The 18691-nt window shown below is 37.8% G+C and overlaps 1 pseudogene; it reads left to right on the top strand.

The window, feature by feature from the left end:
- The first annotated feature begins 459 nt into the window (after window positions 1-459).
- LOC102131203 (FAS-associated factor 2 pseudogene) lies at window positions 460-1759 on the top strand (annotated as a pseudogene).
- The last annotated feature ends 16932 nt before the right edge of the window (window positions 1760-18691 follow it).

Raw genomic sequence — 18691 nt, 5'->3', positions numbered from 1 at the left:
TATTGGTTAATTCAATTTTAGTAACAGTCCCAGAAGTTGTTTTTGTTCCTCCCGTGGAAATTTACAAATTTATCCTAAAATTCATCTAGAAATGCAAAGAACTGAGAACAGTCAAGACGATTCTGAAGAAGGCTGGGGACTTAGACTACCAGATATCATGACTTGTTATATTGCTAAAATAACAAAGCTCATGGGCCTGAGGATAGACAAATAGACCAATGTAACAGAATAGAAAATCCAAAAACAAACCCACAATATATGTTATCTGATTAATGACAAAGATTAAACTCTAGTGTAGTAATGAAATGAAAGTCTTCAATAAGTGGTGCTGGGACAATTTGATATCCATATGAAAATGAATTTTTACTGTGCTCTCACTGTACATCAAAAGCAATTGTAGATATATTAGATATAGATATAAAAGGTTAAATAATAAAACTCCACAGGAGCATAGAGGCGATGTCTGAGGAGCAGGATCTAACACAGGAGCAGACAGAGAAGCTGCTGCAGTTTCAGGATCTAACTGGCATAGAATCTATGGATCAGTGTTGCCATACCTTGGAGCAGCATAACTGGAACATAGAGGTTGCTGAACAGGACAGCTTGGATGAACAAAAGAGTGTATGGAGCGTTTTCAACCCGCCTCCATCCCTACCCCTGCAAGTTAATACAGCTGACCCCAGGATCTACAGCTATGTTGTCTCAAGACCACAACCAAGGGGTCTGCTTGGATGGGGTTATTACTTGATAATGCTTCCATTCCAGTCTACCTATTACACAATACTTGACATATTTAGGCTTGCCCTTTGTTTTATACGGCTTCACCTTCGCAGCCGGATCACTGACACTGTTGGGGACATTGTTTCATTTATGCTAGCATTTGAATAGAAATATGGGAGGGCACACCCTGTCTTCTAGCCCAGAACACATAGCCTAACGATGCCAAGCTGGAGCTTCACTCTTTGATTTATCTTCTTGGAGATGATCAACAGGTCTCTGATAAGTTTTGTTGCAACACACTCTGTGAACCCAAAGTTATTTCACTAAAGTTCTTTCTCTAGGATGCTCTTCTGGGCATGCTCTACAAACAAACCTGAGGGATATAGGGCCTCCCGGGGCTTATGAGACAACACCTATTCATTCCTGGCCATGGTGATGCTGAAGGATCAGCGGATGACTGTGGTGGGATGGCTAGAAGGCCTCCTTCAAGAGGATGACCTCATTAACCAACTGATATCTATCATGGGTACAAACCAGACTTACCTGGTGTCAGAATGCCTGGAAAGGGAAGAAAGAAACCAGACCCAGGTGTGGAGACAAAAGCAGGATGAGGCCTACCTGGCTTCTCCCAGAGCTGACCAGGAGAAAGAAAGGAAGAAATGGGAGAAATGTGAGCTTAAGCGGCCGAAGGAGGAGGAGGTGCAAGAGCAAAAGCTGGCAGAGACGAGATGGTAGCAGAATTTACAGGAGGAAAAGGAAAGGAAGTTGGAATGCCTGCCCCTGAAACTTCCCCGACGACCGTGAAAATGTCAAGATTATCTTCAAATTACACAGTGATTCTCAAGTAGAGAGATGATTCCACTTTTCACAGTCTCTAACAGTAATCCACAACTTCTTATTCTCCTTGAAGAAAAGCCCTGAAAAGCTTCTGATTGAAGCCAGTTTTTCCAGGCAAGTGCTGCCCAGTTCCCCTATGCTGCAGGAAGTTGGATTCAGCCATACAGGAGTTCTGTATGTTTAGGATCTAATAGACAAATGACATTTTTTCTTCCTCTCCCCTCCTACTCCCATCCCTAAATGAAACAGAAAAACACACAAACAAAACAGAAAAAAAAAAAAAAAACCAAGAGAGAGAAATTCATATTATTATTATACAATATATTTTTTAAAAGACTGCTGCATGCAAAGGAAGGATCAGAAGCCATGTTGTTTGCAAGAATCACAACCTGTGTGTGCGTACGCGAGGTTAGCAATGAACATACCCACTCAGCGAGCTCACCTTTTCTCAGTGGCCTCTGCACGTGCACCGTCCAGTAAACAGAGACTCTTCCCCTTCAACTCATCCATTGTCCTAACTGGGGAAGGGGACATTCCCACTAGTTCTCATTGATTCTTAGTTTTATGGAAGATAAAGTGAAAAACCTCCATCAACCAGCTACTTGCAGCATCTACTGACTTCTCCCACCTCTGGAGAGGAGAGGGAAGAGAAAGTACACAGCGATGTTCCTTGAACTGCCCACAATTTATGAATAATTTTGTTTCTGTTTTGCAATGACCAAGGGGGCTGAAAAAAAAAAGTTCCAAGAAGAAGGCAGAGATGAATATATTCATGAAATTGGGATAGGCAATGATTTTCTAAAATTATTTCCATAGATTTAGGGGGTATAAGTGCAGTTTTGTAACATGGATATATTGTATAGTGGTGAACTTTAGGTTTTTAGTGTACCCATGACCCGAATAGTGAACATTGTACCCAATAGGTAATTTTTCAGCCTTTACCCCCTCTGCCACTCTCTCATCTTTAAAAAAATTAGTTAATTAATTTATTTATTTTGAGACAGAGTCTTACACTGTTGCCCAGGCTGGAGTGCAGTGGTGTGGTCTTGGCTCGCTACAACCTCTGCCTCCTGGGCTCAAGTGATTCTCTGCCTCAGCCTCCCAAGAAGCTGGGATTACAGGCACCTGCCACCACACCCAGCTAATTTTTGTATTTGTAGTGGAGGTGGGGTTTCACCATGTTGGCCAGGCTGGTCTCAAACTCCTGGCCTCAAGCAATCTGACCCCCTTGGCCTCCCAAAGTGCTGGGATCATAGGCGTGAGCTACCGCACCTGGCCCCTCTCACCCTTTGGAGTCTCCACTATCTATTATTGCCCTCTGTGATGTCCATGTATACCTACAGTTTAACTCCCACTTAGACGTGAGAACATGCTATATTTGACTTTTTGTTTCTGAGTTATTTTATTTAGAATAATGGCCTCCAGCTCCATCCATGTTGATGCAAAATATATGATTTTATTATTTTTTATGGTTGCATAGTATTCCATGGTATATATATGTCACATTTTCTTTATCCAATCATCTATTGATGAACACTTATACTTATTTCATGACTTTGTTATTGTGAATGGTGCTACAGTAAACATATGAGTGCAGGTGCCTTTTTGATATAATGATTTCTTTTCATTTGGGTAGACATCTAGTAGTGGTATTGCTGGTTTGAATGGTAGTTCTATTTTCAATTATTTGAGAAATCTCCATACTGTTTTCCATAGAGATTGTACCAATTTACATTCCCACCAACAATGTATATGCATTCCATTTTTGCCACATCCTCACCGATATCTGCTTTTTGACTTTTTAATAACTATTCTGACTGATATAAGATGGTATCTCATTGTAGTTTTAATTTGCATTTCAATGATGACTAGTGATGTTGAGCCTTTTTACCTGTTTGTTGGCTGCTTGTATGTCTTCTTTTGAAAAATATCTATTCATGTCTTTTGTCCATTTTTAAGGGGGTTATCTATTTTTTTCTTGTTGAGTTTGAATTCCTTGTAGATTCTAGATATTAGCCCTTTGTCAGATGCATAGTTTACAAACATTTTTTTGCCATTCTGTAGGTTACCTGTTTACTCTGTTAATTATTTCTTTTACTATATGGAAGCTTTTAGTTCAATTAAGTCCCATTTGTCTATATCTAGTTTTGTTGTATTTGCTTTTGATGACAGTCAGAAATTCTTTGCCTAGGCCAACGTTTAGAAGAGTTTTTCTGAGGTGTTCTTCTAGGATTTTTATAGTTTCAGGTCTTATATTTAAGTGTTTAATCTATCTTGAGTTAATTTTTACATATGGTGAGAGATATGAGTCCAGTTTCATTCTTCTGCATATGGTTATTCAATGTTCCCAGAATCATTTATTGAAAAGTGTATCTTTTTCCCAGTGTATGTTTTTGTTGACTTTGTCTGTTGTAGGTGTAGTTGACTCCTGATCTCTGTTCTGTTCCATTGATCTATGTGTCTATTTTATACCAGTATCATGGTGTTTTGGTTACTATAGCTTCATAGTATAATTTCAAGTCAGGTAAGGTGATGCCTCTAGCTTTGTTCTCTTTGCTTAGGATTGCTTTGGTTGTTTGGGCTCTTTTTGCATTCCATAGGAATTTTAGAATTTTTTTCCCTAATTCCTTGACAAATGACATTGATAATTTGATAGAAATTGCATTTAATATGGAGATTGTTTTGGGCAGTATGATCATTTTAACAATATTGATTTTTCCAATTCACAAGCATGGGATGTTTTTCCATTTGTTTGTGTCACCTACAATTTCTTTCATCAGTGTTTTGTAGTTCTTCTCATAGAGATCTTTTACCTCCTTGGTTAAATGTATTTCTAGGTATTTTATTTTATTTTTCTAGCTATTGTAAATGGGATTGAGTTCTTGATTTGGTTCTCAGCTGGATTTTATTGGTGGATAGACATGCTATTGATTTTTGTATCTTCATTTTGTATCCTGAAATTTGACTGAAGTCATTAGTCAAATATAAAACTCTTTGGAAGAGTGTTAGGATTTTTCTAGAGATAAGATCATATCATCAGTGAACAGAGATACTTTGACTTCCTGTTTCTAATTTGGATGCCTTTTATTTCTTTCCATAGGTAGGATTCCAGTACCATGCTGAATAGGAGTGGTAAAAGTGGGCATCCTTGTCTTGTTCCAGTTGTTAAGGAAATGCTTTCAGCTTTTCTGTATTCAGTATGATGTTGGCTGTGGGTTTGTCGTATATGGCTTTTATTATTTTGACATACGTTCCTTTGATGCCTAGTTTGTTGAGGGTTTTTATCACGAAGAAATGATGAATTTTATCAAACGCTTTTTGTGCATCTATTGAGATGATCATATGATTTTTGTTTTTAATTCTGTTAGTGTGGCGTATCTGATTTATTGATTTATGTTGAACCATCCTTGCATCCTTGGAATAAAACCCATCATGATGTTCTTTTTGATGTGCTGTTGGCTTGCTAGTATTTTGTTGAGGATTTTGCATCTATGTTTATCAGGGATATTGGCCTATAGTTTTCTTTTTTTTGTTGTGTCCTTGCCTGGCTTTGGTATCAGGGTGACACTGGCTTTGTAGAATGAGTAAGGGAGAATTCCCTCCTTGGCATTTAGAACAGTTTCAGTAGGATTGGTACTAGTTCTTTGTACATCTGGCAAAATTTGGCTGTGAATCTGTCTTGTCCTGGAGTTTGTTATTATTGTCAGGAGATATTTTTTAAATTACTGATTCAGTTTAACTACTTGTCATTGGTCTGCTCAAGATTTCTGTGTCTTCCTGGTTCAATCTTGAGAAGTTATGTTTACAGGAATTTGTCCATTTTCTCTAGGTTTTCTGGTTTGTGCACATAGAGGTGCTAATAGTAGTCTCTGATGAGCTTCTGTATTTCTGTAGTGTCCGTTGTAATGTCTCCTTTATAATTTCTGATTTTGCTTATCTGAATCTTCTCTATTTTTTTTCTTGGTTAACCTAGTAAGGAGTATATCAGCCTGTTTACCTTTTCAAATAACCAACTTTTTCTTCATCTTTTTTTTTTTTTTTTTTTTTGGTCTTCTCTGATCTTTGTTATTTCTTAGGCTACATTTGGGTGTGGTTTGTTCTTGTTTTTCTAGTTCCTTGAGGTGCAACATTTGGTTGTTAATTTGAGATCTTCCTGTTTTTTTGATGTAGGCAAGCTACAAACTTCCTTGTCAGTGCTGTCAGTGGGGTGTTGAAATTCCCTGCTATTATTGTATTGCTGTCTATCTCTCTTCTTATGTCTAGTAGTTTTTATTTTATGAATCTGGGTACTTTGGTGTTGGGTGTATATATATTTAGAATTGTTACATTTTCTTGTTGAATTGATTCTTTTATTATTTTATAATGACCTTCTTTGTCTTTTTTTCCTGTTGTTGGTTTAAAGTCTGTTTTATATGATGTAAGAATAGCCACTCCTGCTTGTTTTGTTTTCTGTTTGTGTGGAATGTCTTTTTCCACTCCTTTACTTTGAGTTTGTAAATGTCTTTACCCATTAGGTGGGTTTCTTGTAAGCAACATTTGGTTGGATTTTATTTTTTATCCATTCTTCCAGTGTATATCTTTTAAATGGAGCATTTAGTCCATTTACATTCAAGGTTAATATTGATATGTGAATTCTTGTTACCATTATGATGTTAATTGTTACCTAGTTGCTTTGCAGTCTCAATTGTGAAATTGCTTTATAAGACCTGTGAGCTTTATACTTTTGTGTGCTTTTATGATGGTGAGTATTGCCTTTTCATTTCCATGTTTAGAACTTCTTCGAACATTTTTTTGTACAACTAGTCTAGTGTTGATGGATTTCCTTAGCATTGACTTGTCTGGGAAATACTTTAGTTCTTCTTCATTTATAAAGCTTAGTTTAGCAGGATACAAAATTCTTGGCCAGCAGTTCCTTTTTTTGGAGACGGAGTCTTACTCTGCCGCTGAGGCTGGAGCGCAGTGGTGTGATCTCGGTTCACTGCAATCTCCGCCTCCTGGGCTCAAGCAAGTCTCCTGCCTCAGCCTCTTGAGTAGCTAGGATTACAGGGGCACACTACCACACCTGGATAATTGCCAGTAGTTCTTTTCTTTAAGAAAACTGAAAATAGGACCCTAATCTCTTCTGGCTTATAAGACTTCTGCTGAGAAGTTGCTAGTCTGATGAGATTTTCTTTCTTTTTCTTTTTCTTTTTTTTTTTGAGATGGAGTCATGCTCTGTAGCCCAGACTGCAGTGGTATGATCTCGGCTGACTGCAACCTCCACCTCCTGGGTTCAAGCAATTCTCCTGCCTCAGCCTTCCTAGTAGCTGGGATTACAGGCTGCACCACCATGCCTGGCTAATTTTTGTATTTTTAGTAGAGGCAGGGTTTCATGTTGGCCAGGCTGGTCTTGAACTCCTGACCTCAGGTGATCCACCTTCCTCCATCTGTGTCTGCCTCCCAAAGTGTTGGGATTCCAGGCATGAGCCGCTGCGCCTGGCCGGTATTCTCTTTATGGGTGATTAGTTGCCTCTCTCTTGCTGCTTTTAGAATTTGTTCCTTCACATTGACTTTGGATAGTCTGATGACTATCTGGGCAAAGATTTTAAAAAGAGGACCTAAAGAATGTGCTAACCATAAAAGACAAAATTGATAAACTGAACTTTACTCATCAAAGATAATATTAGGACCATAATTGGTCAAGCCCCAGAGTAGGAGAAGATAATTACAATATATTTATATCTTACCACTGACTCACACAAATTAACAAAGAAAAGATAGAAAACTTTTTTTTTTTTTTTAGAAACAGGGTCTTGCCTTATGGCCCAGGCTGGGGGGCAGTGGTGCAATCAAGCTCACTTCAGCCTCAAACTCCTGAGCTCAAGAAATCCTCTCAGCTTGGTCTCCCAGTGTTGGGATTACAGGCATAAGCCACTGCACCTAGCCTGAAAATATTATACAAAATGAAGAAAAGATTGGAACATTCTTAACCAATAAGCATATAAACAATTTCATTAGTTTTCAGGGAAAACCAATTTAAAACTATAATGAGATATCACTATATACCCACCAGAATGGCTACTATTCAAAGGACTGATAATACCAAGTGCTGAGGAGGAAATGTAATAGTGGAATTCATATCCTGCTTGTGGGAGTGTAGATTGGTACAACTACTTCAGAAAATTGGCAGTCTTTACTAAAGCTGAACATATGCAAATTTCACGACCCAGCAATTCCACTTCTAGGTATATGCTCACTCAAAGAAATGCATACACATATTGATTCAGCATATATATAGAAACTTCGTAACAGCACTATTCATAATAGCTCCAAACTAGACACCACACAAATGATCATCAATAAGTAAGTTGTGATACATAGCAGTGAAAACAAAGTAGATGATTCTCATCAACACCATGAAAAGTCAAACAAGTGGGATGATTCATATAAACTTCAAAACAGGCAAAAGCCATCTGTGTGGTATTAGATGTCAGGATAATGGTCACCACTTTGGGGAGGTGATTAGGAACCTCTGGGAGGCTGGCAGTGTTCTAGTTCTTGATCTAGGTGCTGGTTACTTGGATGTAACCAAACAAATAGCAAATAAAATTTAAAAAGATAAAATATACAATTACACAAAAACATTTATGTTAATTTCACTTTGTGAAAATCAGTCAAGCTATATGCTTATAATTTGTGCACTTTTCTTAGTTTTGTTATGCCTCAATAAAAAGTTTACTGAAAAACAACCAACCACCCAACCAATCCTCTCCAAACTTGGTGCTAAATTTTTGTACTAATCGAATAACAAGGAATCAAATACTAAGGAAATAACAAAACATGTGAGCAGAAGAAACAATTTCATTGATACAGTAGAAATTGTAGCATATAACAAATTCTACTCAATGTATTATATTTTAACTTTAAAATACCTTTATGACCTAGAGAAAGGTGTAAAACAAATTCCAAGTATAAGTAGTGATAGCCAATCTCTTTTCTTAAATATTAAAGAACGCAATTTTTATAACCAACAAATAATTTTTGATCTGACAATATAAACAATTACACTGAGATAATTTTTGTATATGTTTTTCAGTCTCCAGGGCAAAATTCCTTACATCTTTTAGAAAATTTTCAGCCTGAAACAAATAAAATTTCTCTCTTATTATTTTCTAGAACACATTACATTTTTATCATATTGACTTTTTGCAATGTGGCGGTGAACAAATAAAGTAATAAATGGACATTTTGTAGAAGTGAGCCTATTAAATGGCTGCATATATGCTTACCTCTGTAAAAGGTAAGCTTTAAAACTTGTAAATTGCTGCATGTTGGCATAGCTCTTACAGTTCTTGGTGAAGACAGCCATCTAGTGGAAATAGTTCTATTGACTTTTGAAGGCTGGCAAATAGAATGAATATGAACCCTCAGTTCAACTTAAACTTCAATGTTGGTTTAAGGCTTAAGAAGAGGTAATCCATCTTAACAGCACACATCATAATTTGCATTTGGAAAGTATTTTAATAATGTTCACAACGTAAAATTCATTCATTTTGGTGAACTAATTATGGACAACATGTTAATAAAATTTCAACTAATTCTAAAAAAAGAAAAAAAAAAAAAAGAAGAGGTATTAAAAAAAAAAAGATCCAGTATTTGGATGCTCCTTATCTTATGTCCAGGTCTGAAGCTGGGGAGGGAGTGTAGGTTGTGGGGTAGGGAAAAAAATTGGTACTTTGGTCCAGGGAGGAATAGAGTGCCATTACAATAGAGAGAGCGCTGGACTCAAATATGCATTGCTTTGGACTGTATTGAATGCTCTCTCTAGGTGGCAAAAAGAAGACAATTTGGTAGGATAGTAGGATTTTTTTTTTTTTAAATGTAAGCTGAACAACCAGTGCCTAGTTGTGTAGGAAGTTTAATTAGTTGGTAGCCATCAGTTCAGTAAGAATTCTAGAATAAGTATTCCTTTAAGTTGATGGTTTAAGTAACTAGAGCCTTGCAATATATCAAAAGCACACTAGAGGCTCTGATTATGAGAAGGAATGGTATAAAGCAAAGAGTCTGAATTAGAACTGTGAAGATGTGAGTTAGGTACGCTTCTGGTGTGTATAATCTTATGACTTTGCTTATTTTACTTACCCGAATAACAGTTTTCTTATTTATAAAAATTGTATAGTAACAAAATCCACCCCAATGACTTGTGCCCAGGGAGAGAGCAACTCTCTTCTTTTGGTTTGTTGGATGTTAGTTGTGAATTAGTGGTACCCAAAGGCACCTAGTAAAATTCTCTCATTATGTCTTATCGTTAATGTGTTTCTCTAACTTTTAACAGGTTTGATGATGGATGCCCTGAGCTGTAGGTCAGTTTTTAAATGCAGACTTTTTCTTACTTTTTATTTTCTTCTAAATTAGAAAATGTTAATTCACAATTGTAAGTCATTAAAAGAGCAAATGTTTGAAGACTTTGTCAGATAGTTTTGGACTTTTGAGTTGTGTATTAATCCAGAAATTTTGGAGAGATTTTTCTCTGAGCAGCACATTTGGTTCTCTTCTTGTTCAGGTGCTGATATTTCAAATGTTTCAAACATTTGAATGTCTAATAACACTCTTTGGTTGTGTCTGCATCTAAGAAATATTTCTTAATATTTTAGTTGCAGTGTTTGGTTGGAGGAAGTTAAGCTCTTGCTCTCTCCATAGCTAGTATTCTATCACTACCAAATTCTTGATACAGTTTCCATTTCACATCACAGATGGACACGAAATAGATGTTAACCATATTCTCTTCCTCTGTAGCATGCATTTTCAGTGATAAACACATAAAGTCATGAGATCCTTCCTATGTCAGGGGTCCCCAACCTCTATGCTGTGGAATGGTACAAGTCAGTGGTCTGTTAGGAACTGGGTCGCACAGCAGGAGGTGAGCAGCCGGCAAGTAAGCATTACCACTTGAGCTTTGCTTCCTTTCAGATCAGTGGCAGCATCAGATTCTCACAGGAGTGCAAACCCTATTGTGAACTGTGCATGCGAAGGATCTAGGTGGCATGCTCCTTATGAGAATCAAATGCCTGATGATCTGAGGTGGAAGAGTTTCATCCCGAAACCATCCCCCCATCCCCATCCGTGGAAAAATTGTGTTCCATGAAACTGACTCCTGGTGCCAAAAAGGTTTGGGACCATTGATCTATAAAATATATATATAATGTTAAGAGGTTGCCATGGCTTGAATATTTGTCCCCTCCAAAACTCATGTTGAAATTTAATCCCCAATGTGGCAGTATTGAGAGGTAGGACATTTAAGGGGTGATTGAACCATGAGGGCTCTGCCCTTATGAATGGATTAATCCATTCATGGATTAATGAATTAGAGGGTTAATGGATTAATAGGTTATCATGGGAATGGAACTGGTGGCTTTATAAAAAGAGGAAGATAGACCTGAGTATAGCACGTTAACATGTTCAGTCTCCTTACCATGTGATCTCCTGTACCACTACTGGACTTTGTACAGGGTTCCCACCAGCAAGAAAGCTCTCACCAGATGTGGCCCCTTGACCTTGGACTTCTCAGCCTCCAGAATTTAAGAAATAAATTCCTTTTCTCTATAAATTAACCAGTTTCAGGTATTTTGTTATAAGCACAGAAAATGGACTAAGACAGAGGTGACTTATCATTTCAGTGGTTTTTAGATTGAGGAATCTTGAGGAATTTTGAGGAATCTACAATATAAAATATTTTATAGAGATGAGGTCTTGTTATGTTGCCCTGGCTGGTCTCGAATTCCTGAACTCAAGTGATCTGCCTACCTTGGCCTCCCAAAGTTCTAGGATTTCAGGTGTGAACCATTGTGCCAAGCAACTGTGTCCTGCTTCTTTTGCTCGCAAAATGTCTGTGAGATTCATCCATGTTGTGAGCATCGCTAGTTCATTCTTTTTCTTGCTAAGTGGTAGTCCACTGTGTTTACATGGAATAGCAATCATCATTTCCACACACACACACACACACACACAAATTAGCTGGACACCTGTAGTCCCAGATACTTGAGGGGCTGGAGAGGAAGGATCACTTGAGCCATTGTATTTACATGGAATACTACCGTGGAATACCACTCAGCGAGAAAAGGGAATGAACTACTGATACTCACAACATGGGTGAATCTCGCAGACATTATGCTGGGCAAAATTTGTTTATCCATCCTCCTGTGGATCAAAATGTGGGTTGTGCCTAAGTTTTGCCATTATAAATAAAACTCCTATGAAGATTTGTGCACAAGTCTTCATATAGACCTATATTTTCATTTTTCTTGGATAGATGCCTAAAAGTAGAATTGCTGTGTCATAGGGTGACTGTGATTAATATTATCAGAAACTGCCAGTTTGTCAAAGTGGTTGTACCATTATATGTTTCTAATCAGCAGTATATAAGAATGCCAGTTGATCTGCATTATCTTCAACACTCGATATCCATTCTATGTATATATTTAAATAAATAAAAATTTGTTACTCTAAGAAATACTGCATTTGTGTTTTTGTTTATGCATTAGTTTTTCAATTTCAAAACATATTGGTTATAGAAATGCAATATTTTTGATTTGTTATTGCCTTATCCCTAGAAATAGCCTGATTGTTGTTTGAATGCATAGTAATTTTGGGATATATGCATATATCCACATATTACATATAATGTATATATAATACATGTGTTAACTAATGTGTTCACCATCAAGGATAAATATAACTATAATGGAGTCAATACATGTAACTGTGAGGTTTTCTAAGAAATAATTACTTTTTTATTTATTTTTCTTTTAAAAATTATTACTTTTGTCTGTTAAAACAATTTTTTTTTTTTTTTTTTTGAGACAGAGTCTTGCTCTGTCATGCCCAGACTGGAGTGCAGTGGCGCAATCTTGGCTCACTGCAACCTCTGCCTCCTGGGTTCAAGCGATTCTTCTGCCTCAGCCTCCCGAGTAGCTGGGATTACAGGTGCCTGACACCACACCTGGCTAATTTTTTGTATTTTTAGCAGAGATGGGGTTTCACCATGTTGGTCAGGCTGGTCTTGAACTCCTGACCTCAGGTGATCTGCCCACCTCGGCCTCCCAAAGTGCTGGATTACAGGCGTGAGTCACTGTGCCTGGCCCTGAAACAACTTTTTTTATTGATGCATAATAGATATACAGAGTCTTGGGGCACATATGATAATATATTCATAAATTTGTAAAGATTAAATCAATGTACTTGGGACATCCATTACCTTAAATATTCATCCTTTCTCCTTCATATTTGAAGTGTAACTTTGGGGATACAGTATTACTGAATGGCAGTTTTGTTCTTTCAGGACTTCGAAAATGTCATTGCACTCTCTCCTGGCCTGCATGGTTTTTGTTGAGAAGTCTGTCGCCTGATGAATTGGAGCTCCTTTATATGTTATTTGCTTGTTCTCTTTTGCTGCTTTTAGGATCCCCTCTTTTATCCTTGACCTTTGGGAGTTTGGTTATTATATACCTCGGGGTAGTATTATTTGGGATGAATGTGTTTGGTTTTCTCTGACCTTCCTGTGTCCATACATTTTTTTTCTTTCTTAAGTTTTGGGAAGTTTCTCTTTCTTGAATAAACTTTTTACCCCCTGCTCTTGCTCAACTCCCTCTTGAACACCAATAATTCTTAGATTTGGTCTTTCGAGGTAATTTTCTCTATCTTGTAGGTGGCCTTCATTCCCTTTTATTCTTTTTTTCTCCTTTGACTATGTATTTTTGAATGGCTGGTCTCTGAGCTTACTGATTCTTTTCTCTGCTTGATCCATTCTGGGGTTGAGAATCTCTAGTGGATTTTTCAGTTCAGCAAATGTATGTCTCAGTTCCAAGATTTCTGTTTGATTTTTAAAATTATTTCAATCTCTCTGTTAAATTTCTCTGATAAATTTCTGAATTGATTTCTGTGTTATTATAGAGCTGACCAACTCTCCTTAAAACTGTCATTTTGAATTCCTGGTGAGAGAATTCACAAATTGCTGTCTTGCTAGGGGCAGTCACTAGCTCCTTTCTTTGTTCATTTGTAGAGATCATTTGTAGAGATCATGGTTCCCTGTTTCTTGTGAATGTCCATCTATGTTTTTGCATCAAAGGATTATTTATTCCAATCTTTTCTGTCTGACTTGTTTTGGTTTTTATTGGATATATCTGCTTAGAGATTCTTTTTCTTTTTCTTTGCTGCTTCTTCTTTCTTTCTCCTTCTCCTTCTTCTTTTTCTCTTTGAGGCAGGGCCTTGCTCTGTCACCCAGGCTAGAGTGCAGTGGTGATCATAGTTCACTGCAAACTTGAACTTCTAGGCTCAAGCAATGCTCCTGTCTTATTCCCCTGAGTAACTGAGACTTACAGGCATACACCACCATCCCTGAGTAAATTTTAGACATTTTTTGTAGAGATGGGGTTCTACTCAGGCTGGTCTCACACTCAGGTTCAAGCGATAATCCTGCCTCAGCCTCTCAAAGCGCTAGGATTACAGGCATGAGCCCCTGCATCTGGCTGAGTAGAGATTCTTTACCACTAGGTCACTGCTGCCTTTGCAGCTCTAGGTGGCACCTTAAGCCCAGGTTCACCTCAGCTCTAGTAAATGATGTGAACAACGACGGTCCAGAATGGGGGAGGTATCAGAGAGGGATATGCCGGCAGTGTAGGAATGCCGGCCAGGGGTTTGTGCCCTGGGGACCTGTGGAACGTACCTCCCACAGCATGCTGCTGTTGAATGGCCACTGTAATTTGGCGCGTCCTTCGGCTAAGTTACAGGGCATAGGTGTCAGGGCCGGGGATAGCATTCCCATCTCCACCTTTTCTCTGTCTGTCCTCCGGGATATTTCTTCCTTTAGGCAATTGCAATGCTTCCTGTGCATTAAGGCAGGGGTGGGTCTCCTGCCAGGGAAACCGAGTTGATGGGGAAGCTGGTTGTCCACCTTGATCTCACTTTTTGCAGTGTGGAAACCATGAGTTGGCAGGAAATTTTCTTTCTTTTCCTTTTCTGTTTTTTTTTTTTTTTTTTTTTTTTTTTTTTGACAGTGTCTGGCCCTGTCTGGAGTGCACCCAGCCTTGAGTGCAGTGGTGCCATCTCAGTTCCCTGCAGCCTCTGCCTCCCGGGTTCTAGCAATTCTCCTCCCTCAGCCTCCCGTTTAGCTGGGATTACAGGCGTGCACCACCACACACAGCTAATTTTTGTATTTTTAGTAGAGATGAGTCAACATGTTGGCCAGGCTGGTCTGGAACTCCTGGCCTCAAGCGATGCGCCCACCTTGGCCTCCCAAAATGTTGGGATTACAGACGTGAGCCAGCGCACCCTGGAGAAAAATTTTATTTATTTATTTATTTATTATTATTTATTATTATATTTTAAGTTCTAGGGTACATGGGCACAACGTGCAGGTTTGTTACATATACATACATGTGCCATGTTGGTGTGCTGCACCCATTAACTCGTCATTTACATTAGGTATTCCTCCTAATGCTATTCCTGTTCTGAAACAGGAAAAATTTTCTATGCGCTGGATGTCAGACAAAATGGAGGGATGGGCTTTGTGGCTGTGGAAGTCTGATTCCCTCACCATCTGCTCAGAGTTGTTTCACTTCTGTGTGGCCTTGGGAACGTCTCATCTTTCCCTCTGAGTTCTGGGATATTGCTGGTGATAATCTCAGTGCTGTACATTTGTTTTTTGTTTCTGTAGTGGGGAATGAAGCCATCTTGCTTCTACATCACCATTTTGGAACCGAAAGCCTCTTTTCTCTCCAGGATAGTTATTTTTAATAGCACATCATTTTTCTTATGTTCTGTTATCTTTATAAGATCATGAATTGTTCTAGAATTTTAGGAATGAGTTGAAAAGATAGTTTACTCTGTCTTTAACTAAAGAATGGATTTTCTTTTCACTATCAGCAAACTTTATACAGCAAAAATAAAAATCATGTTAGTATTTTTTAGGGGATAACTTTGGCTTTCCAAAAATTAACTCTTAAAATTTTTATTCTGAACTACAAACTTTTGGTTTGTTAACTTTTTGCACTAGAGATGGCTTTTGAAAAAAACCCAACAAACCAATCCAAAAAACAGCTTTATTAAAACAGGTAGGTGGAACTTTTTCTAAACACTATTTAACTATGATGCAGCCAAGCTTTTTAAAAGCAATATTTAAAATCTTCGTGCTTCTGTTATTTAAAAAAAACAAAACAAAAATGAAGATTGTGATCTCTAAGCTCATTTCTCTAACTGGTTTGATTCTCTATCTAGAATCTCTGTTTATGGCTGAGTCAGCAATCTCATAACAAGGCCCTGTGTGTATATACCTTTCCTCATAGCTTTGGCTGCCTGTGTGGGAACTCACATAAGACTATTCATTTCAGCATTCTTTATGGTGGTAGACGGTTGAATGCCCTCCTGAGTGCCCATCATTAGAAAAGTGGCTGGGTATAATTTGGAGATTGTATACCATGGGAATAAGGAAAAAAAAATTAGAAGCAGCTAAGTAGATACACATCTGGCAACATAAATGAACTTCAAAGCATAGTGCAGAGGGGAGAAAAGATAAATAGAAAGATATATAGTACAATACTATTTAAGTAAATTAAAACTACCTTTACCTGTATGCAAAGCCATGTGTTTTGCAAGAATACTTACAAGCAAAAAGATATTAATTTAATTCATTGGCATTCAATTTTGGGCATACCTGACCTATAAAATCTCACTTTTGAATTTGCCTTTGAAAAAGAGCTGTGAGGGACTAATTTGTAACAGATTTTCTATTTTTTTCCCAAACCACAATAAGAAACAAGGAACACCAAGCCCCAAACCAAATAAGAAATAGAATAAGAAGTAAAATGAGATACATTACACAATACTATTTATATCAATTAAAATTATATGCATACAAAACAGTGTAGTTTTCAAGAACATCTATCAACACAAACCAATGTTCACCTCATTGCTATTGAGGAATGGAAGGAATACTCACATCTCTGTTGGCACATGATATTAAGCATGGAAGTTTAGCGACGGGGAGTGCGGGAAAGGGGTTTGAAGGAACTTCACTAGATTCTAGGCACTGAATTAGATATTTCATATATATTCTCTCATTTAATCCTCACAACAGCTCTGTGAGGATAATTATTATCTCTGCTTTACAAATAAGAAAACCGAGACCCAGAAAAACTAATTGTGTTCCTAATGTCACATAGCTCTTTAGTGGCAGAATTGGGACTTAAAATCTTGAGGCATTCTTAGGGAACAGTTTAAAAAAGTCTTGGTTATGCCTGAATCTGTGTGACCTAGTTCTCATACAAGACAACCAAGGCTTAAGTAATACTGATGGTGGAAATTATTTATTGTTTCTGTAGCTAGGTATTTTGTATTGTATTCTGAGATCGTATGGAAAAATCAAACCTAGAATATAAAAATAACTTGTATGTAGAAGCATTACTTTTTTTCCGTTCTTCCAGCTTTGTGGTACTTTTCCAGGGTCTTTTAAAACATATTTGTTACTCTTTAACTGTGCTAAAAATAGAAAAACTAGTGGTCTGGTTTGTACATAGCATGCTGCAATCAAACTGAGGTCTTACTCTCCAGTTAGTTACTCATTAAGTAGAGCATATGATAATCAGAAATTTGACTTTGGAATTGATTAAAGTTGAAGCTGGAGCTCTGCATTGCCTATTAAATTCATACCATTGATTCCAAGAGAAGAGAGTTTATAGTAGTTCATTTTTATTGTTTATTATAATTTGATATTGGCATAATGACAGTATGCAAACTTCCAAAATGAGTTTACTAAGAATTTCTTCTTAAAAGCACTTTATTTTTTCCAATACTGTCACTTGCCTTTTTAAAAGCCATTTATAATGAACATTAAACACATCTATATTTAGATTTATAAAGAAATAATCTGTTGAGTCAAATCCTATTCATATTCAGTTTTTATATGCTAAACCTAAAATCTCAATTGTGAATTACCAACAATTCAGTTTAGGTTTTTTCTGTTTTTAATTCTATTGTTTAGGCAGAGGGCAGGAAAAATCAGGCCAGCATACAGAAAAGGGAAAATGAAGAATTGCAGTGTTTACGGGTGACAAAAAAAGTCTTCTTTTAATTGAGAAGAAGGGAAAGAATAAACAAGAAAAAGAAAAATAAATATTGGAATGACTTACCATTGGGAAGGGAGAAGAAGGGAGTGTAAATTTGGCTCTTGCTTTGTTAAAAACTTTTTCAAAAAAATGAGGTGTCTTGGTAAATGTGTGGGTGTAAACTGAGAAACAATCAGAAGTTTGTTATATTTAGATGTTATATTTCCAATGTTATAAACCCATTCTGGAAAAGCTTACTCAACATGTTCTCTGCCAAATACATCAGCTCATAACGGCGATAAAGGAAATGGGCAGTGTCCATATTTGGAGAAGAATATAGTCTTCCTTTTACATCGTGGGCTGGCATTCTCTTAAAATTAGGGTGCCAAAGTTCCTACTCCCTTCCCTTTGGCATATTAGAGGCAGCTCACAGAAAGGGTCTTAGGCCTTAGTGATTTCCAAACAGGGAGGGAGAAGGATAACCCACTAACACCGAAGTGGGGGAAGGAACATGCTGGCTGCCAATTTTTGTCGCTGAGGGGAGTAGCAGACTGTCATAGTCAGCATGAAGGTAGGTATGTGTTGGCAATCAATTTTGATATGCATAAGTGCTGTTGGTTGCCAAACTACATTCTGATTTAAAACACATATTTTTGATTCTCGCCAAGATGGTTGACTAGACACAGCCAGGCGGAACATGTGCCACTGAGGGACTGAAACATTGGGAAGACCAGTACACTCCAAGCAGGTATTTGGAGGGAAGGCCTTGAGACAGACACAGACACTAGGCTGAAGGGGGAGTGAGGAGTGGCTTGCTCTTGCCTTGAACTTCTGGAATCCTGGCAGCAAGAGACCCCATGACCACCATGGACACTTGAGCTGGCAGGGAGGGATGCTTAGAGAGGTGGTAGGGGCAGGACTCCAGCCTGTGCAGAGCCCAGAGGGGTTGGTGAGGAAACATCTGCAGTGGGGCATGGCCAGGGATGCCCATCCCCCAGGGCTTGCCATGCTCCTCTAGGAGACTTAAGTCTTAGGGGAACTGTCAGACATGAATAGAG

Source organism: Macaca fascicularis, chromosome 9 (assembly GCF_037993035.2).
Source record: "Macaca fascicularis isolate 582-1 chromosome 9, T2T-MFA8v1.1".
Lineage (NCBI taxonomy): Eukaryota > Metazoa > Chordata > Mammalia > Primates > Cercopithecidae > Macaca > Macaca fascicularis.
This window is presented reverse-complemented; position numbering and strand designations above follow the sequence as displayed.